The 22307-nt window shown below is 46.3% G+C and overlaps 1 protein-coding gene across 3 annotated transcripts in view; it reads right to left on the bottom strand.

Annotated features, from left to right (window-relative positions):
• Nucleotides 1-312: 312 nt before the first annotated feature.
• Nucleotides 313-22307, bottom strand: part of CCDC18 (coiled-coil domain containing 18) — a 1105805-nt gene continuing 1083810 nt past the window's right edge. For all 3 annotated transcript variants that reach the window (XM_085602201.1, XM_085602202.1, XM_085602203.1), the window contains one exon: nucleotides 313-581. The gene's annotated coding sequence lies outside the window, so the exon portion shown is untranslated. The remainder of the gene's footprint in view (nucleotides 582-22307) is intronic.

Here is a 22307-nt window from a genome sequence, read left to right as displayed (position 1 = left end):
CAACCTTTTTTAATTAATTACTTTTAATTAGGAGTAATACATTATGTGACAAGCTAAAACAGGACTGCATGCTACGCTGCTCTGGAATTTTCCACTTCCAATCGGATTGAGAATGGATGTACTCCACTATACATTCTTCGGAGTATGAATAAAGGAATTTACAGCTGACATCAGTAAAAACTGACGAATACGTTTCAAAAAGTATTTCTTAATGTTCTGGAATCCGGTGGTAAGATTTATAGAAGAAAAATAAAATCAGGGTGTAAGGTGTAGGTCGTTTTTTAATTAAGATATAGAACCAAGAATCCAACATTTTACATAAATGTAACATTTATTTAAATATTTTAAAATGTGAATAATTATTTACAAAAAGCAATGATTTAGCACACAAATGAATTACCACTTATCTAAACAAAGAAAAAAGGGAACACGAAAATGTATCTACATACATCCATACAATGGCGGCGAAACAGCAGAGTATAAATAAAAGATTCAAATCTTATGAACATTACTTCAACAGTTAATTTATTGAGAATCGAAGGCAGGCGGGCATCTTGAATTCCAGCAACGAATTTTGGTCACTGAAAAATAAAGAAAAAAAACATTAGTTTGTACAACATGGTGCTTATAATTCATTATGGTTGTTAACACCTCTCTAGAACGGTCAGTTGAATGAGTAAAGGGACAAATCACAATATTTATGATTGACAAACATAAGCACAGTGCCAAAAATAGATTCATGGATGGCAATGGCTATAAGGTTACAGAGCTGCAATTCCTTCAAGTATGTTATCCCTATATTTTTTTTTTGGGGGGGGGGGGGAGGGAGTTTTATATAGCACGAACTAGACCCGAAGGTATCAGAGCGCTTTACATGAGCACCAGTTACGTTACAGACGGACACATTCATGTTTGTTCGGCGCGGGAAGATTACGTGATTTGCTCAGATCCACAGAACGTTGAGCGTCCCTGCCGAGACCGAAAGCCGTTCCCCAGCTCCGAGGTCGACTGCCCTAGCAGTTATGCCACATTCGCTCCATATATACTTCTGTTCACTAACGCTGCTAAAGTAAAGCAGACGTAGGCGGAGGGTGTTTCAAGAATTTAAATTTATTCTGTGCGAAGTACACAACCACAATCGGAAGCATCCGACATCCGCCACAACTGAATAGTTGCTGATACCCCCACAGTTGCCGTTCCACTACCAGAGCATGGAATCATAATTGAATAATAACAAGAACTTACACTTTACTATTATAAGTCTCGAGGAGACCGCGAAGAGCAAGACAACTACAGAGGCGTAGCAAGAGCTTGTGGCGCCCGGGGCTATCCCTCAGATTGCCGCCCCTGGGGGGAGGGGTGCTGGGGAAAAAGGACGGCAAGCACTTGAAAGAGGTCCGAGAAACGCGTAGTAATCGCTGCTAATAGTTACCTCGATCATGCAAGTTACATGCACATACATGACACGGTCCAAAGCTACACAGTTGAATACACCAGTGACCGGCAGTACAAAGGAGAACACACACACTGCTTGATTTATCTGGGGACTCAGGAAAAACTACATGCGACATCCATCAGAGAGCTGCGTGAACAATTACAACACGAAAGGACTGCATACCCCATATCACCTCTACATGAAGTTAGAATTTTTGAAATCCTGTTTTATGCTGCTAAAGTTTTGAGAAATTTCAATTTTATGCTGTCTGAAAAATTTTCCAAGGTAAGTTTGTCTTTACCTTCCTTACGAGTTTTCATTAAATTCTGCTATGTGCGGTAACTCCTGGAACCACACTTATTGGACTTATGAGTTTTGGAATGAGAATCATGTTCCCTTGATAAATGCTTTCGGGCCAAATCTAATGATATCTATCAGGAGAAAAGCAGAAGATGGCATTTAGGTGCAGTAAGCAGCAAGATCTGAATGTTAGTCCTTATTACTGGGGGAATAACCACTCGTAATGAAGGGTATAGCAACAACAAAACAACAAAAAATTCAAAATCCTTCCCTTCTATCCCTCCACTACACTTTTTCAATCCAAATAACAGACTAACATGTCCACTACTCAAATAAATGTCCTATTTCACTATACTAATTTGCCACTAATCCTTTATGGGTTTCGGAGTAGCGTGCTACTCGCCGAAAAAGCACATTAACACCTCAACAGGGGTAGCAAGCGCTATATAAATGCAAACCTTTTTACCTCTTCTACCCCTTCGGTATCCTTCTTAATCCAAATAATTGACTAACATACCTACCACTCAAATTATTAAAAATGACTTGCATATTTCACTATACTACTTCACCACTAACACTGTACGGGTTCCAGAGTAGTGTGCTACTCGCCGAAAAACGCTTCAACCCCCCCATCAGAGGTAGCAAGTTCTAGATAAATCCAAACCTTTTTTCTCTTCTCCATATCTCCACTATCCTTCTCAATCCACATAATCTGACTAACATATCCACCACTCAAATTACTTTCAAATTTTCACTATACTAATTCACCACTAATCATTTATGGGTTCCGGAGTAGCGTGCCACTCGCTGAAAAAGCGCTTCGATGCCTCCTTATGGGTAGTGAGTGCTATATAAATGCAATTACAATACAATACAAAAAATAATTGCAAAAGTGCCATCAACACCCTCAAGCAACCAGGCAAAGGGAAGCTATGCAACCAAATTTAAACCCATTCTTCCAAACTCCCGACCTCCACAAAGAACGTTGGTCCATATCAGTGTGTCAAAGGCAATATTGAAGCTACATGAAATCAACCACATCTGGCCCAAATTCTGGGTTAAGCTAGACTTTAGGTTAAAGTTGTTAGATATATGAGGTGCTGCACCTCGGCCTCCTCTTAGATATGTTGCAGCTTTGTTCCAAACCACAGAGAGCAAATGCTGATTATGCCAGAAAACAGAAGCCAAGGGGTTCACAGGAGGAGCCCGAAAAAATTGAAAGGATACTAGCAAATAAAAGCAAAAATCCTCATGTGTGCATGGGAAGCAGTTAGAAACACACGGGAAAATGACTTAAACCCCATTATTATTCACAGAACAATATGGACCTCACAGACCTCCCCAGTGCCCAGTTGGCAATGTCCTTCTGTGTTGTAGTGTGACGTATCTCAGGCTGAGGCGGGCTAGACTAAGGTAAGAAGCCATGGCAGGAGTAGAGTTTTGGCTTCTCGTGGGGGCTGGGCTTCTCAGTAAGACTGGGTGGGGGCCCAATTCGGTTAAAACTGAGTAGAGACCAATGCCCCTATGCCCAGGCCAAGGCTAAACCTTTTTTTCCTTGAATTGTTCTTGAAATCACTGCAGAGATGCAGGCTTCAAAACCGGTGACGGGTCATACTACTTACTAGTGGTACAGTTTAAGAGCAACAAAGCATTATGGGGAAGGAGGGACGCAGTACTTCACATCTTCAAGTGACCCTTTGACATCAGTGACACCTTCATCAAGTCCTGCTTTTGTGACAAACAGAACTTTGCTTTCTGCTGTTCTAGGATCCACAGAAGCAAAATGGTCTTGGCTAAAAAGCCAAGAATGGATGAAGGTGTCACTTATGACAATGGGCGGTTAACACGCTTACTACTTTCATAGGATTAGCAAGATAGGGTACCATCTTACAGATTCTTCCACTGATAGCAGGCACCTGATCACATAAAAAGATCCCGAGACGGAAGCACCGTTTCTGCTCCACTGCACCACTTCCCACAGACTTAATTAAGATCATTGCGAATTCATGATGTGATTGTGAACCCAGACCAAAGGGTACCCCCCCCCCCACCCAAGCTCTCTTCAAACGGAATACAACTGCATGGGCAAGTTCTCTGGCTGGGATTTGTAACTTTTTTTAATCTTGAAATACGCCATTGGCTTTTCTAACTGGGATATTTTTTTAGCCTGAAATGCAATGTCATTCTTGCACAGCTTTTTAAATTTTGTAAATATGTTAGATGCGCGCTTTTTACATGTTTATGCTTTTAATTAACTAAAACTATTACTAGTCACTTGAACTGTTCAGAGATATGACTGGATAACATGGATGCGCTGTCTTTGGGCTCTGGAAAAAAACACACATATACACACACGCACACCACACATACACACAGAGACACACACACACCACACAGACAGCACACACACACAGACACACACCACACACACATAGACACACACCACACACAGACACGCACAAAACAGACACACACACACATACACACAAACACACAAACACACACCGAGGTTAGTAGCCCTATTGTGCAGGGTTTCTAATAACATTGCACTGAACTAATGTTATACATGAGTAAGACATCTTAGAATTATGATTTCGCGTTTCCTGCTGCAATCATTTGAAGGGAGGAGACAGCACAATGCTACACCATCCAGAACGACAGTAGACATCACCCCCGAAGCAAAATGTCACACAACAAACATGCACAGAAATATTCTTGCCACACATTAACACCTCCAGAATCATGCTTTCGTGATACAGTGGAAAAAGTCTTTGCATCAAGAAATGCTTTAAGTTCCCCCAAGGACATACGGCCAGTCAAAAATGTTCTGTGATGCAACCCCTGGGGCCTCGTCACTTGAAGGGAGCTCTAGGGCTGGATCAGTAAACATTATTATCTGGCATTATTCGTGTGCCTGGTGGTAAGTTAATGCAGTGCTTAATATGAGCAACTGTTTTCATCGTAATATCTATGAAAGTGGATTTTTGGCGGAGCCTAGGTGATGATTCCACCCCTCTGAAAACGTTCAGCTAGCTCCTGCTGCTCTCCTCTTTCTTACCTCACTCACTTCAGGGTCTCACACTATGGCAGGCAGGGATTGGTTCGAACTTCTTTCACTTCTGCTGCACTGCAGCAGCCAGCAAAGCAAAATCGCCCAGCAGCAGCACTGCCACTGCCCTAGGCCAGAATTGACTCCTCACGAGAGCGCATAGTGGTGAAGCGTGTGACGTGTCACTGCTACGTTCTCATCGCAAGGGCTGGCCAAAATGTAGCCCAGGGCCCTCATTGGTAGCGCTCGCGCGCTACCAATGACGGCCCTGGGACGGACCAACAGGCAAGCAAGTTTTCGCACAAACAACGCGGGACGTCGCGGCGGCAATTTTGGCAACACTGCAGGCGCACTGACTGACTGGCGCAGCAGTTACAACAAAAGCAAGCAGGTCAGGACAGGTGCGCGCTGCTTGCACTTTCAAACTTTAATAGCCTGGGCCGTGCGCGCGGCACTGGTGGTCCGTTGCGGCTGCCATTAAAATTTATTTGGGGACACTGACGCTACAATGACTGATAGTAGTGTCAGTGAGTAGTGTCAGTGAGTGTCCCCAAATAAAGTATAAAGGCCGCCGCAACAGGCCACCTATGCCGCGCGTCTGCCCCCAAAATAGTGCCGCCTGGGGCGGACCACCCCCCCCCGGCTACGCCACTGACAATATACCCAACATCTCCCATGGAGGCCGAACGGCAACCTACACCCTTCAACCATGCTGTCTGAAAGGGCCCCAGGAAGTCGATGTGAACTAAAGATCTTCACAGCCTCATCGGCGATATAAAGCGCTATATTCATTCATCAATGCAGTACAATACAGTACCTACATACCCTTCCTAAAACTATCCCCTGAAATGTGCTCGCATTCCCTGCTCTAAGGTGCTGAATCACTAAGAATCTTGCCAAAAAAAGCATCTCTGTGCCCTCTTTCCTCTCCCCCCACCCTCTGACGGTTTATTATATTCAATATTTCGATTTTTATATCCTTCAATATGTGAAGGGTACTGCACTGCCTCAGCAACGGGCATGAAGTGTAAAATGAACTATATATTCAAGCACCAGGGATAGAGAGAACCTGTTGTTTTTTTTCAAATAAACGTTCCACTCGCAAGTTAGAAAGTTCTAGAGGAATCAATAGTAGATAGTGTTATGAGCTATTTCTCAGTATGCTTTGTCTGGGAATGGAAAGTTCCATGCCAGCTTAGTGTGAAAACGCCCACCAAAAACGCTGTCCGCGATTAGCTGCGGTCTGTGATACATTTAGGGATGTCAGAGCCCTCTTTTTCAGACCCCACCTGCTCTAGGTCCACATACAATAGTCATATTTAAACATACAGAGAATCTCAAAGAATTAATATAGTCGGACACACGCAAGCACCTGATTCTTCATATAACATAGCACACGCTGACTGGAAATGTTTGTAGGGCAATACAAAACAGAAACTACGTTTGATTTACTAAAAATACAGATTGGTAGCGAAAAGGCCACCTATGACACTTCTCTGTCCGGAAGTACCCCTCGTTGCACCAATTAATGGGTACGTACATCTTGTAATGACTATGCTTAAGTGACAAACGTGTATTCAGTGGAAAACCAGTAACAATTATTCAACTAAATAAAGAAAATTATTTTTTTTAATCACCCGAAACGAATTCCTTTTCAATGGCACACTGTTTCATTGTCTACCACAACAGGCACATTTCAGCTTCGGTATAGTCACGACCATGCGCGCAACACCCATTGGACTCACAGGGCTTCAGCCCCCCCCCTCCCCCCCCGTCGTGTGTGGCAGCCCGGGATGATGAGACACCTTCCCGGGCAAAAAAGCAGCCGCACCCGAGCACTTTACAGGTCTTTAAAAGACAATTTGAATGTTAATGAGGCCTCGCTGTTGTTTCACCCCTTCTAAGAGCCCCCGCAGCTCCTCTCTGCCTATTGCTTAAAGTTCAGCCCCCCCCCCCGAAATTTTTGCTCAGCCCCCCCCGAAATTTGGCTCTAGTTGCGCCTCTGGTCACGACTCACCTGAAGTATTCTGAATCAAAAATCATCCTGATGGCTGCACCAATATCCCTGTGCTGCCTGTGCCGGAAAAGAGGCGAGCGCGTGGTGGTGGAGCGTGTGACGTCACTGCCGCGCTACATGTTTTTTACCGCAACGCAAGGGTTGACTAAACATTATGCCCAGGGCCGTCATTGGTAGCGCTTTCGCGCGCTACCAGATTGACGGCCCTGGGATGGGACCCACCACATACAAGGTACGTCACGCACGCATGCTGCACTGCAGGCAGCACAATTTACAATCAGGTGTGCTTGGTCTTCCGCGCGAGGGCCCCAGTGGCGGCGACCTTTATAATTTATTTGGGGACACTGACACTACTGTGAGTGTCCCCAAATAAATTATAAAGGCCGCCGCCCCCAAAATAGTGCCGCCTGGGGTGGACCGCCCCCACCGCCCCCCCCCTAGCTACGCCAGTGGACAACTAATTATATCACATTTTCCCTTTCAACAAAAATAAGGAAGACGAAAGAAAAATAAACTTTATGCACCCTCTCCCCCCCCCCCCCCCCGACCATTCTGTTCCCCCTTTCAAATAGGCCATTATAGTCAGCAATTCAACAGAAAAAATATAAAAGGATAAGAAATCAAAAACAATTTAAATTAAGAAACCCGATTGACAAGTAAGTTCGGTCTTTGACCCCGAGGAACTTCCAGCGTAATGCACACAAATAAATAACAGTATCTGTATTTCTTGAAATGCAAACGGCAGCTTGTAATGAAGACAAATGCTGCCAGACTGCTCTGCGCTTGTGTGAGTTGAAGGGGCATGCTGATGCAAACGTGCAGCAGCGCCAGCTTGTGGTGAGGTTAAACGCTGGCGGGATGCCCTGCACTCGTATGAGTTGGGAGGGGCACGTGCTGATGTTAAACGTACATTAGCGGTTACGTGCACACTCACGTAACCTGCAGGGTGCCTGAAACTCATTGTGAAGGATGGAAGCATCTCGCTATCCCAAAGCGTGAGCAACCAGACTCCATGCAAAGAGACGGTAATGATCATTCCAGTGAGGTCCGGTAATGAACACTGAAGCGATGCTCCCGCGAGGCAGGGAGTCGTTGGTAACAGCGTGGTCCGCTGCAAAATGAAGAAAAGGTAGGTTGGTGGGTGTGTCGATGTTGCTAAATCATCGGCAATGTGAAGTAATGCAGACGTAGGCGGGGGGGGCGGTTCAAGAATTGAAGTTTATACGGTGCGAAGTACACACCCATGACCGGAGAGTCCAACACCCGCAGATCTCAGCCAAACTGAATAGTTGCAAAGAGACCCGCAGTTGACATTCCACTACCCGAGCGTGGAACCATAATTGAATAATAACAGGAACTTCCACTTTACCATTATCGGTCTCGAGGACACCGCATGCGCCTCCCTGACAAAGAGCGAAGCTGTGATATTGGTGGTGCCGCTCGCAGGCTTGGATTGTGTTTGTGCTGCTGGGGCTGCCACGGAGAACTTGACTGTTGACCAGGGAGGAAGAGGATAATTTTTACTTGATTTTAACCTCGGGACTGCGAGGACCAGGGCGCCTTGCTGCCTGTTGACCTGCCGCACCTGGTTCCTCTTCCCGACTCCTCCCTTTTCTTATTTCAGTCATTCCCTCTCTCGCGTGAGCGGGACGCAAGCGGGACGTAGTCCGGGGCGAAGCCCGGGCAAAGGGCGGGCCCTCTTAGGCCCTCAGAGGCCGAGTGAGGCTGGGCTGGGCCCATTCGCTTACGTTCCTTTGTATGTTGTATTGATTTGTTTGCTAGTACTGTTGCTATGGCCCAGAGTCTGGCTAATGCTACTCTAGAAAAGGCGGGGGGGTTGTCACACGGCACTCTCGACAAGGGTTCCCATCGATTCGGATAGGGAGGTAACACTAGAAGAGCGTAGGGCGGAGCGTCGTTGCTCGGTCGAATGCCTGAAAAACTGGGCTCCAAAAGCTCTTACTCCTTACGCCCTTCCACTCAGTGGAGTAAGCCCCAGTGGTGCCGACGACCCTATGCCTTTTGAGAGTATCCCTCTTCTGCTACGCGATCCTATACCTACACCTACCCCTTCCATCGAACAGACTTGCAGTCACATCCCCCTCCCTAGTTCTAGTGCTTTAATTGTCAACTTAACTAATCCAACTACTAGTAGGGGAAAATCTGTACGACATAAGACGATTAAATCAATCCCACCGAAGGTACATGGCCCCCCTCCAGGTAAAAGAAGACGTAAAGGGGGCGAACACCAAAAATCGAAGATTAGCCACAAAGACTTTGGCAGGCCTTCTAAGCCGACCATTAGAATAGACCAGGCGCCAGTAGCTGTTTTGGCTAACCCCCCTAAATCTATCCATATTGACAAGGAAGCAAGTAACATTGTACCCACTGCCATTCCTGCTAATTCCCCATTGAAAACAGTACTCTCCACCCTTTTACCAGATAGTATGGAACAACTATTTAGGTCTTTTGTCTCTCCAATCATCGAGGGGCTAAAGAGGGTGGAGAAACGTCTTGAGGTTATTGAGTCTGTTATTAACAGTAAGGATGTTGCAACTAGGGTTATTGGGAGTACGGCGGTGTCCCCCATAAATTTGGCTGTACAACCAAATGGCCCAGACCCTAAAGTTACATCAGTTTCTTCTAATCTAGCAAAATCCCATCAACAAAGGCTACCTCCCCCAATGTCGGTAAATAAATCAACTGTAATTCCTGCAAACGATCCTATGAGAGGAATAGATAATGTATCTGCAGGAAAAATGCGGGGGGGGGGGGGGGGGAAGTACTAGATATACAAGGGCTTCAACGAACAAAGGTCCAATAGTTGAACTCCCCCCTGAAGCAGTGCCCTATGTGGTCGTTTTGACGGGGGTCCCCACATTGACAGATAACACAAGGGAAGGGTTTGCCCAATTAAAAAACAAAGCCATGCACTGGTTTAGTACATATAGACCAATCACTAATAACATCAATGGTGAAATAGCGCATGTTCAGCGACTCCCATGGTTGGGTGGTAGAAGTAAAGATCTCGAGGGTGATGTAGTCGTGGTCAATTTCAGAGATCCACGTGTGGTCAACCACATATTAAATTGGCCTCTGGGTAATGGAATGAACTCCATCATACCTCGTGCTTTGACATACTTCTATCCCAGATCACTTGTGTTCCCAAAAACTCATGTCAGCGGCCAAGCACCCATATACCCAAACTATTTGGTACCTTATACCATGGGGCACTCTGCACAAGCACAATATTTAGCACCTGTTCCGGACCCCTTTGTGTGGAATATTGTCCCTCCTATATTCAATACAAACATTAGTAGGAGAATGGAGCATTTAAGACCTTTCACACCATTGGAGACTGTAAACAGGTTCGATGTGCTCACAGATATGGAAGGGTGCGCTTGAAGATTACAGTCGTTGGGGGGCTCGCGGGCTCGCCCGACCGGGGGTGTAGCCCGCGTGATCCCGCAATGTTATATATATTCAAGCACCAGGGATAGAGAGAACCTGTTGTTTTTTTTCAAATAAACGTTCCACTCGCAAGTTAGAAAGTTCTAGAGGAATCAATAGTAGATAGTGTTATGAGCTATTTCTCAGTATGCTTTGTCTGGGAATGGAAAGTTCCATGCCAGCTTAGTGTGAAAACGCCCACCAAAAACGCTGTCCGCGATTAGCTGCGGTCTGTGATACATTTAGGGATGTCAGAGCCCTCTTTTTCAGACCCCACCTGCTCTAGGTCCACATACAATAGTCATATTTAAACATACAGAGAATCTCAAAGAATTAATATAGTCGGACACACGCAAGCACCTGATTCTTCATATAACATAGCACACGCTGACTGGAAATGTTTGTAGGGCAATACAAAACAGAAACTACGTTTGATTTACTAAAAATACAGATTGGTAGCGAAAAGGCCACCTATGACACTTCTCTGTCCGGAAGTACCCCTCGTTGCACCAATTAATGGGTACGTACATCTTGTAATGACTATGCTTAAGTGACAAACGTGTATTCAGTGGAAAACCAGTAACAATTATTCAACTAAATAAAGAAAATTATTTTTTTTAATCACCCGAAACGAATTCCTTTTCAATGGCACACTGTTTCATTGTCTACCACAACAGGCACATTTCAGCTTCGGTATAGTCACGACCATGCGCGCAACACCCATTGGACTCACAGGGCTTCAGCCCCCCCCGCCCCCCCCCCCGTCGTGTGTGGCAGCCCGGGATGATGAGACACCTTCCCGGGCAAAAAAGCAGCCGCACCCGAGCACTTTACAGGTCTTTAAAAGACAATTTGAATGTTAATGAGGCCTCGCTGTTGTTTCACCCCTTCTAAGAGCCCCCGCAGCTCCTCTCTGCCTATTGCTTAAAGTTCAGCCCCCCCCCGAAATTTTTGCTCAGCCCCCCCCGAAATTTGGCTCTAGTTGCGCCTCTGGTCACGACTCACCTGAAGTATTCTGAATCAAAAATCATCCTGATGGCTGCACCAATATCCCTGTGCTGCCTGTGCCGGAAAAGAGGCGAGCGCATGGTGGTGGAGCGTGTGACGTCACTGCCGCGCTACATGTTTTTTACCGCAACGCAAGGGTTGACTAAACATTATGCCCAGGGCCGTCATTGGTAGCGCTTTCGCGCGCTACCAGATTGACGGCCCTGGGATGGGACCCACCACATACAAGGTACGTCACGCACGCATGCTGCACTGCAGGCAGCACAATTTACAATCAGGTGTGCTTGGTCTTCCGCGCGAGGGCCCCAGTGGCGGCGACCTTTATAATTTATTTGGGGACACTGACACTACTGTGAGTGTCCCCAAATAAATTATAAAGGCCGCCGCCCCCAAAATAGTGCCGCCTGGGGCGGACCGCCCCCACCGCCCCCCCCCTAGCTACGCCAGTGGACAACTAATTATATCACATTTTCCCTTTCAACAAAAATAAGGAAGACGAAAGAAAAATAAACTTTATGCACCCTCTCCCCCCCCCCCCGACCATTCTGTTCCCCCTTTCAAATAGGCCATTATAGTCAGCAATTAAACAGAAAAGGGTTCCCATCGATTCGGATCAATGGTGAAATAGCGCATGTTCAGCGACTCCCATGGTTGGGTGGTAGAAGTAAAGATCTCGAGGGTGATGTAGTCGTGGTCAATTTCAGAGATCCACGTGTGGTCAACCACATATTAAATTGGCCTCTGGGTAATGGAATGAACTCCATCATACCTCGTGCTTTGACATACTTCTATCCCAGATCACTTGTGTTCCCAAAAACTCATGTCAGCGGCCAAGCACCCATATACCCAAACTATTTGGTACCTTATACCATGGGGCACTCTGCACAAGCACAATATTTAGCACCTGTTCCGGACCCCTTTGTGTGGAATATTGTCCCTTCTATATTCAATACAAACATTAGTAGGAGAATGGAGCATTTAAGACCTTTCACACCATTGGAGACTGTAAACAGGTTCGATGTGCTCACAGATATGGAAGGGTGCGATTGAAGATTACAGTCGTTGGGGGGCTCGCGGGCTCGCCCGACCGGGGGTGTAGCCCGCGTGATCCCGCAATGTTATGTATCCTTTAGTAACCAAATAGTTTGGCCTGCTCCCCTTACTGACCGTGATCCCAATATTGTTTATGATAATACTTGTAGGGAGGATGTCTTGATGGTTGGTGTGACTTCTGTTGCAGACGAAAAAGGTTCAATTACAACCTCTAATGTGCCATCGCTCTTGTCTGCCTCAAGAAGGAATGATCTTAAAGGTGGGGTTGGGGCTGGAAGTTTAATGTCATGGAATATAGCGGGCTTGCGCCACAAACAGGAGTCGCAAGAGTGGGTTGACTTTGTCAATGGTTTTGATATTTGTCTATTTCAAGAGACATGGGTGTGTGAACCCGTGTTTCTTCAGGGCTTTTTGAACTATTATGTCCCAGCCACCAAGGGTAAAAAGGGCCGACCTATGGGAGGTCTGACGATCTGGGTCCGGCAAAACCTGTGTCTTAATAATAGAGTTATTGAGACAGGGAGCAGGGATATCCAACTTATAAACCTAGATTTGGGACCGCTGGGGTGCCCTAACCTATACAATGTATACGTTAGGGGCAACAAGGGTGGGAAGTCAGAAGTTTCTTTTGGTGGCTCTCTTAGAGACCCATTCCCTGGTTAGTAATATTATAATTGCTGGTGATTTCAATCGCACATTCGAACCACTAGATACAGGTGATGACTGTATAGGGTCAGAAGAAGATAGGCATTGGGGTGTCCCTCCACTTGATCTAGAACCGATAAAACGATGGTCCGACGATATCATTTGCCTAAACGCTATCTGTCTAGAAAGAGGCCTCCGTGCGTTGAATGGGAGAACCAAGAGTGATAGGATGGGGGCTTGCACCTTTGATAACAATCGGAGTAGGAGCAGAATAGACTATGTTATGTGCAACTTGGAAATATGGAACCAGGTTAACGACATGGAGGTTATACACAGGTTGGAAAGTGATCACGATCCTCTGTGTGTTTGTCACAGATGGTGGACCTTGCCTAGCGGGAATGTACGAACAGAGTGGGAAGGTCTCCCTCTACCAGTCTCTTCTAATAACACACGTCATTTAAAATGGCCCCGTGTATTGGCCAACCAAGACTCTATGGCTAGTATAAATATGGAGGTGGATAGAGCTATTGAGGCCTTGGAGCAGGTTGCCACTGCTACCCAGGGGTCGCAGGAAGAGACAATAATTCATGATTCACTCTTTTTAACTATTAAGTCACACTTCCAGAAGGTAGGTAGGATTAATAACAGCAGGGCCCCTAAGAAGACTGCGAAGTGGTACAATGCACAGTGCAGGACGGCAAGGTTGGCCCTGGGCAGTGCTATTAAGTCTAGGGATTTGGTGGTAATTTGTGGCGCTAGAAGTAACTATAAAGATTGCATAGTCGCAGCCAAAAAGGAGTGGGATGAGAGGCACTGGAACGAGCTGTTGGAAGCCTGTGGCTCCAAGGACTCCAGGCTTTTTTGGAGCATCGTCCGATGGGGGAGCGGTGGAGTGCCCGATTGCCCTGATAACAATGTTCAGGAGGAGGAGTGGGTTAAATATTTTAAGCCCCAATATGCTGAACCTAATCCTGGCAGGGAGATGGAAGGGTTTAAGGCTGTCTACCCGAATGAGCCTTTTTTTAGCCCCAAAGAGGTTTTGTTGGCTCTAAGTGTTGTATCGTCGGGTAGAGCCCCTGGGATGGATGGGGTTCCGGCAGATCTCTTTACTTATGATAAGGAAAGATGGGGTAGATACATCCTTCACCTAGCTAACGCAGTTGCTCAAGGAGCACCGGTACCTATGAGTTGGAGGGGTGCAATCATCATTCCCATATTTAAGAAGGGCGATAGGGGGTCGCCTGGGAACTATCGGCCTATTAGTCTGATAGCAACCATACAAAAGGTTGTGTGGAGGATGGTTGTAAATAGACTCATGAATTGGGTAGATGAGCATAATGCACTATCACGCTACCAAGCAGGGTTCCGGAGGGCTACTAGTACGATGGACCAGGTGTTCCGATTCACTCTGGTTCAGTGGCGGACTGTGGCGCTGGGTGGCGGCAGCTTGTATGCTGCTTTTGTAGACTTGCGGGCCGCCTTTGACCTGGTGCGTAGGTCTAAGTTGTGGTCTGAAATAAGAAGCCTGGGTCTGCCTGACGACCTGTTGACCATGGTTATGCGGTTACATGAGGCAAATTTCGCTAGGATTCAGTGGGGCACGCAGGGCGAGACTACTGATGATTTTCCGGTAGAACGGGGCGTGCGTCAGGGTTGTGCTATGGCGCCCCTGCTCTTTTCTTTGTTTATTAATGGGGTAGTGGCCAGAATGTTAGCTGAGAATGTGGACGCACCCTCGTTGGCGGGCATCAAGATACCAATCTTGATGTTCGCCGACGATACGTTGATCATGTCCAAGACTCCTAGTGGCCTGCAAAGTGCTCTCTGTATTTTTGACGATTTTTGTAGGAATTATGGTCTGGAAGTTAACGTGGCAAAGACCAAACTCATGTTTTTTAACCCTCACCGTAGTGTCAGACCCAGGATGTATTTGAGTGAACGCCCCCTGGATGTAGTCAGAGCCTTTACTTATCTAGGCATTTACATAACTGACGATTCAAGATGGGCTCAGCATATTGAACTGGCAGCCTTAAAGCATAGGCAAATGTCTGGAATTCTTGGGCTTGAGCACAGGAAATCACAGTCGAAACCTATTGCACCAGTTCTGAAGGTGTACGAAGCAAAAACTCTGGGATCTGCACTGTATGGCGCAGAATTGTGGGGATTTGGCCACCTTAATTCGATGCAGATGTCTGAGAATAAGTTTCTCAGGTCATTAATTGGTCTCCCTAAAAGTACACCCCTGATCCCACTCAGATATGATTTGGGAAGGAAGGCAGTAGGGGATTTGGCAAGGCTACGCCCGATCTTGTATTGGAGGCGGCTTTGGACTACACCAGAACTCAAGCATTACGCTGAGGGGTTTGTGGCTGTGATCAAGGCCGACGTTTTTCATAAAATCCAACGGCTGACCAAACTTAGAGCATTGCTATGTATGCTTGGGTTGAAGACGCTATGGGATACTCCACAAGAAGTCGCCTTCCCAAGTAAGCAAACAATTAAGGAGCTGTATTGGGCCTATGTGTTCAAGCAGGCATGGAGAAAATCTGACGCAGGCTCTATGTCTGGTCGCTTTTTGGAGGTTAAGTCCCTCCCTATACTAGAATTATTTTGGGATATCATAACCAACCCAAGGGATAGGAAACTTTTCTTCCAACTGAGGATAGGTGCCCTCCCCTTAAGGTCTTTAACTGGGAGGTGGAGGGGGTCTACTAATATCACCTGTCCTGCCTGTGGAACTACAAAAGAGTCCATCGGGCACTTCTTGTTTTCCTGTAAGGCCTACACAGCCCCTCGGCGTATTTGGCTAGCACCGGCTTGTAGAAATTTAAGCATTCCCAGTGGCTCTGAAGCTATGAGAATTATCCCTACTAGTTCCTGCCTCCAATTGACTGTTGCAACTGCTAAATTCCTGGGGTGGGCATGGTCCATTAGGCAGAGAACAATTGCCTAGGAATTAATCGCCCAGATAAATGTAAAATTGGCACTGTGTTTATTTATTGTATTTATACTTACTTTTCTAAATTGACGGTTTGTATATTTATGTCGTATGTTTTTAATAATTATTATGTGTATTGCTTTTATGAGAAATCCTCGAATAAAGCTTTTTGACTTGACTTGACTTGATATTCACAGCTTCTCAATTTTGACTGCACTAGACAGTGCTAAAGAATAAGTAAGCAGCATTGGCATAGCCAATAGGTCTCGCCTTTGGGACCTTATAAGTGTTTAGCCATGCAACACTTGATGTTGTTGCACCAAAGATATTGTGCTGGATAACTAAACACTTATAAGGTCCCAAAGGCGAGACCTATTGGCTATGCCAATCCTTGTTTTTTTGATTGCGAGACCTATTGCATTGCAAATGCTTGTTGCTGCAGAACTGTCAGACAAAGTGCCAGGGACCGGGCATAGCTAATTAGCTTTCAAGTAGGAAGGTGCTAAAGAGTTATTGCTATTTTCGCACAAAACCATAAAACTGAAAAGGTCTCCCTCTAATGCCACAAGTTACCTTCTACGTGCACCACACACGCCCCTGTTGAACTTGTGCACTCTGAAATACTAAAGTCCCAATATTTTAATACTTTCTTTGAAATTCTATCTGACATTTGCGCTTGGAAACTGCTATAGGGATAATCTCAGATTTTTCCCAGTTAATACTGAAAAACTAAGAGAAGGTATTTAGGAGGGAGGAGGCGGACAGAGAGCGATGAAGGAAGCGGTACAGTTGAAACCAAATATCTGAGAGTGGGGAAGGGGCCACTATGACGGGAAGTGCAAGAGAGGATTAGTGACAGCGAAAGCAGGCGAAGGAACAGGATCTAAGCTAAGACCCCAAAGTGGGAGGAGAGGTGTGAGGGCATGACTTGCTATGCGGGAGAGAGAGAGAGAGAAAGAGATAGAGAGAGAGAAAAGAGTGATGGAGAGTGAGAGAGAAAGATAGAGATAGGGAGTGGGAGAGAAAAGAGAGGGGGAGAGATAGAGAGAGACAGAGAGAAAGAGAGAGAGGGAGAGAGAGAAAGAGGAGAAACTCAGTGAGAGAAAGATAGAGAGAGGGCAGAAGAGAGAGAGAGAAAGAGCTAGGGCGAGAGAGAGAGATAAGGGAGATATAGAGAGAGGAGAGACAGAGTGAGAGAGAAAGATGGAGAAAGAGGGAGAGAGAGAGACCGTGAGAGAGAGACAGAAGGAGAGCGATAGGGAGAGAGAGAGACAGAGAGAGAGAGAGAGGGAGACAGAGACAGAGAGAGAGACAGAGACAGAGACAGAGAATGAGAATGGACTGGCCTTGAGGCTGGGTCGTAACTCAGGCTGAATGAGGAGGCTTGGCTGGGAGTGGCACACAGAGCAGGGTACTCTGGGTACATACAGTTAAGATCCTCCACTGACCTGTAATGAATGTGAATATTTATCAAAGTTAATGTTTATTTCTGACCCCTTCACAGAAGGATCTGAATTACATGCTGTGTGGGGTTTACCGCTCTCAAGAATTATTGTGTGATGAAGTCCAAATCCCCACAATTTATCAGAAGATCAAATCTGGTTAGGTACATACAGGGAAAGCGTGCCTGATAAATGATGGGAAATGTATTTTCTGTTGCAGAAAGCACCACAATCTGTAAGTTATCCATATTTTGAAGGCCTAAACTCACAAAAAGTGACTATTACTGCACCTCATAACTATAGAATCCTAGGGTGTCAGGTTTTATCTGGGTGTAATAATTATCTGCTACCACCGCCCTTGGAGTACTTTTAATTAGGGCATTTGTAGAGCATCACACACGGAGGTGCAAGCACTTAGCAGACTATTGTCCAAGTAACAAGTGCAACCCAACATTCCTATAGTGAACCTGGTTAAACGGTATGTATGCAAAACGGGGAGTCAGAAAGGACTCATTTGTAAATATTCATACTTTATTTATAAGAAAGGATTGTTTCCCACAGCACATTGCATATAAATGCCACACTATCATATTTCTGTATAACAGATGTACTTATTGTTTCAGAACACTGCTAAATAAAACCAGCAAAGGTGTCAATCAAACATATTTAAATTCATCATGTCAGACAATGTAAAGTGCTGAACATAGTGACCACAAAGTGCATGGGAGATGAAAGTTAAAGATGACCAGGCAGAGGCTGTACTAGTAGTCCCAAGAATTTTTTCCTGTATGCTGCAAGCTTTGTGCATAGTCACTAGACTGTCTGCCGGCTGCCTGATAAAAATGTCAACAGTGTTTCAACCTTCTAGATCAATTCATAATGTAATCATCAGGACTATATTTTAGATCACAGTGCTTATCTGCAAAAACAATGAAAACAAGGGCAGCGTCCCGCGAGTGGTACGTGCGGCGGCCGCCGCCATTGTGAAACTAAGTTTGCATGGCATGCTGAAATAAAAAAAATGAAACTGAAAGCATGCAAAGACAGCCGGACGTACTCGTGCACATCTGTCTGCGCACATCTCCTGTCTGGAGGAGGGATTGATTTAGGATGAGGAAGAGGTTGTGAGAGAGAGGGGGAGCAGGAGTGGTGCGCGCGCGCGCTTGGGAGAGCAGTCTTCACTTTTCAAGCACTGCACTCGTGCTTGTGGCGCGCCGCTGCTCGCTCCCGCAAGGTGGATGCCACCACAAGCACGAGTGCAGTGCTTGAAAAGTGAAGACCGATGGTTAAAGTCCCTCCTAGACCAGCACATGCGCGCTGCCTAGGCGAGAACTAAAAACGAGGTTCATGTTTAGGGTTACTGGTTATTAGTTAAAACCGATTATAACCAATAAGACACCACATAGGGGAATATTTTATTTTCTGTAGCAACTAGAAAACACCACCTTTGCAACACTTTCACTGCTTTTGTGCCCTTTGGTGTCAAAGCAGTACAAGTGCAACTCCTATTTCTCAGCACTTATCTGCGATGGATACTCCAACTATAAACCACCCTGAACCGCCGGGACCTTCTTTCATTCCTGTTTTGAGAGCAGGTCTCACCTAATTTGGCTTTATTTAATTGTTTTTTGCATGCTGGTCTGTAGTGGCATGCATGTTCCCAGATGAACTCTAGCAGACTTTCAGTCCAAGGTAAGCAGTAACACATACTTCAGTGGAAGCAGACGGGGCTTTGCTTTCTGAAGGCTGAGGTGTCGGAATTGTGGCAACAAAGATCAGTGTGCATTTGGATGACTCCAGAATCAATGTACTCTCATAAAGCACTCAAGAAAAAGAGAGTAACCCCTAAAGCAAAGGGGACAGGGTTAATGAACCACATTTACCAAGACAACCCTGGTTCAAGCAAGGAGCCTTGTTGGAGGTGGAGACAGTCGAGTGTAATAGAGCTACCTGTTCTAGTACAAGGGAAGATCTCACAGCTGTGTGTGCATACGGAGTACAGTTTTTATGAGAAATTAGGGTCATCAGTATGTTAATGTATACACGTCACCCTATACTAGGATAATCCAACAAGTTGAAATATCGATGGCATTAAAGAATGTATGTGGTTTTTGAGTAAAGACAATCGTACATGGGAGACTTGTGGATAATAAGGGTCTGTTACGAAAATTAAACATAAGTATTGATAACAGACCTTAAATAATAAGAACAATATGTGGCCCCAATAACTTTTGAGATAACTATTTGAGCAGCTTTCATGATCCCTCAAGCTGCCCTGACCGCTCACATCATAAGAGTTGGAGATCTAATTATATTTTTAGTGTATGTGCCTTATTTTAACTGATGAAAGATAATATATCATTTATGTCCTGAAGGTATAAATTATAAAATGACTTCACCAAAATGTGTAGACTCATTTTTGTCACAATCTACGTACTCTCGCCATCTGTACATGATCAACGGATATCATAAATACACAGTGATAATTTTTGTAGAGGTATTAAGCCCTAAGGATAATCTTGTCTAATTTATGTTTCTTCTGTAGTTCTCTATAGAAATGTTATGTGTATTTGAGATAATATCTTTTAAGAGCTAATTTTAATAGAAAATTATACCTTTATCCCAAATAATACACCACAGTGCCATTAAGAAGCCTAGGCTACAGGTTAGCTGAAACGCATCGTTTTTCGTGCCAATAAACTGGTGCAAGGATTTTGGTGTGCTGCTTAATCATTCTAACTGGACTGTGGAGTGCAAGCTGTCGCTGGCAACCACATCGCGGCTTGCTTGCAGTAGCGATATATATATATATATATGTGTGTTACTTACTGGCGGTCGCCAGTACGTAGTTATAGTTAGGACCTATTATCCATAGGAAATCCGCAACATTCTATTTGGAATAACTTTGGCGCCGGTTGACGAATCTTCGCGAAATTTTCAAAACTGGTGGGGCGCTCCGGTCCGCTCCTATCCTGAAAGTCTCGGGGTGATTCGTCAAGCAGGGGCCGAGATAAAAAGGGGGGTGTCCCAAAACGTGTTTTCCCCATGCAATTTTCCATAGGAACCTTTAATCGCAGCTACAGCCCGAACTGCTGAACGGAATTACACCAAATTTGGCAAAGAGGTTGCCCTTGGTTCACACTCGTGCCTTTTGTTTAAATGGTGTAAATCCGTTCAGTAGTTTCTGAGAAAATGAACACATATCTATGGCCTTGGAGGGTCCGCGTACCCTCCCGATCACGAGCTGTATGCCAATTGGCTGTCAACACTCCAAACCAGGAAGTGTTGGCAGCCATCTTGTGCCTTGGTAGAACCGAAGCACAAGAAACCTAAGAAAAAAAACGTGAAAAACGCGAAAAGAGGCAGGGTAGAAACACCTAGGCATGCTCAGGGGGTCCCACAAGGACCCCCAGGGCCAAAAAAAGCATTAAAAAAAAAAGAAAAAAAATAAAATCAACGAGATTCGCGCACCCAGCGCAAATTTCGGCCGAAATTAAAAAAAAAGCGCGGACTACCGCGCTTCGTTGGTAATTAGCCCCCGGGGGGTCAAGACCCAGGGGCATGATCCAAAAAAAGTGTGTGGGGGCCCAATCCCCCCACACTGCCCCGGGGACCGCCACCCCCCGGGGCAAAGCATTAATAGTTGCGGGGGGGCACACGGCCCCCCCCCCGCAGCCCCAGGGACCGCCACCCCCCGGGGCTTGTAAATGTAATGATGGGGGGCCTCTAAGGATCCCCTAGCCCCAGGGACCGCCACCCCCCAGGGGCTCTATTTAATTTTTGATTGCTGGGGCGGCACACTGCACCCCGCAGCTCGGGGGACTGCCATCCCCCGGGGCTTTGCTTCTTTTTTAAACATACCCTGTGAGGGGGGGAGGGGGGGGCTCAAGCCCCCCCCCACACGCCCCAGGGACCACCACTTCCTCGGGGCTCTAAAGATTAAAATTGGGGGGTCCGGACCCCCCAGCCCCAGGGACCACCACCCCCTCCTGGAGCCTTGTGATGGCCCTGGGGACCGCCACCCCCCAGGGCCGGCTCCTGCAGTGTCTCGGGGTGCCCACCCCTGGGACACTGTTTGCTATGGCTGGGCGGGAGCCTCGCGGCTCCTGCCCTGTCATAGCAAACTGCTTTGCTATTTGGAAGAGAGCAGGAAACCTGCTCTCTCTTCCAAATAGCAAAGCAAATTGCTTTTCCAAAGGGGGAGCTGCATCTTAGCAGCTCCCCCTGTGGAAAAGCAGTGGGGGGATTGGGGACTTCCCCCACGGTCCCCAACGGAGAGGGCCAGCCCCGGGGGATGGGGTCCCCGGGGCTACAAGTGGCCCGGGAGGGGGGCCACGTGCCACCTCCCCAAAATGAAAAAATAAGAAATAAAATAAAAAAAGGCCAGCCCCTGGGGATGGGGTCCCCGGGGCCATAAATGGCCTATGGAGGGGGACAAGGCAGCCCCCCTCCAAAATTAAAAATATATTTTTTAAAAGGGCCATGCCCCAGGGATGGAGTCCCCGGGGCTGAATATGGCCTCGGGAGGGGGGGACACACGGGCCCCATTCCCAAAATTTTAATTAAAAAAAAAAATTAGGGTGCAGGCCCTGGGGGATGGGGTCCCCAGGGCCAAAAAGATTTGAAAAAGAAGGGGGGCTACACAGCCCTCCTTCCTAAAAAAAGAAAAAAAAAAAGAAAAGACCGGCATCGTCCCGGAGGCCACGCCCCCTTCTTGCAGCACTCTGCAAACGCGCCCCCTGGCGTGTTTGCAGATGGGGAACAAATTCCCCTAGAATACTGGGGGTCCCTGGGGGCAAACTAGCCCGCCAGGAACCTCCAGTATGCGCCAGGGGGCTGCGTTGCAGAGTGGTGTTCTGAGGCCACGCCCCTTTTTACACCTCTCTGCAACGCAGCTCTGTGGCGCTTAATGGAGGTAGCTGGTGGGCTAGTGGCACCCCAGGGACCCTCACGATTCAAGGGGAGTTAAT

This window comes from Triturus cristatus, chromosome 4_2, assembly GCF_964204655.1.
Source record: "Triturus cristatus chromosome 4_2, aTriCri1.1, whole genome shotgun sequence".
NCBI lineage: Eukaryota > Metazoa > Chordata > Amphibia > Caudata > Salamandridae > Triturus > Triturus cristatus.
Note: the sequence above shows the minus strand (reverse complement) of the source record. Positions and strands in the feature narration are given on the sequence as shown.